The sequence below is a fragment of the Gigantopelta aegis genome, chromosome 10 (genome assembly GCF_016097555.1).
Source record: "Gigantopelta aegis isolate Gae_Host chromosome 10, Gae_host_genome, whole genome shotgun sequence".
Lineage (NCBI taxonomy): Eukaryota > Metazoa > Mollusca > Gastropoda > Neomphalida > Peltospiridae > Gigantopelta > Gigantopelta aegis.
Genome location: NC_054708.1, coordinates 39,511,278 through 39,511,729, shown reverse-complemented (window position 1 = coordinate 39,511,729; position 452 = coordinate 39,511,278).

The following is a 452-nucleotide window of genomic DNA, read 5'->3' as shown; positions in this document are numbered from 1 at the left end:
GCACTCACTCAGGGTTTGGAGCCGGTATCTGGATTAAAAATGCCATGCCTCGACTGGGATCTGAACCCAGTACCTAACAGCCTGTAGACCGATGGCCTGCCACGACGCCAGTCAAATAAATATTTGACAGACGGTTATGTTGTGCAACCATACGCATGTGTCAGTAGTAATAACTACACAAGTTTAATGTCACGGTGTCCCTCACGCCCCCCGTCCTACCCCCCCCCCCCCCCCCCCCGCTTCCGACACCTATGGGATAGTGTCAGCGGGTTTCTCATCTAACTGTACTCCAGTGTGCAACTTTATTACCTAGTAGATTGTAAAACTATAAAGAATCGCTTGTGATGATATTTACACAAGTAAAGCAATACGTGACACCTTTAACACAATGTAGCACATGTTTTACATGTTGACACAATGAGCATGCTGCACGTGCAGGAAAAAGCATATAG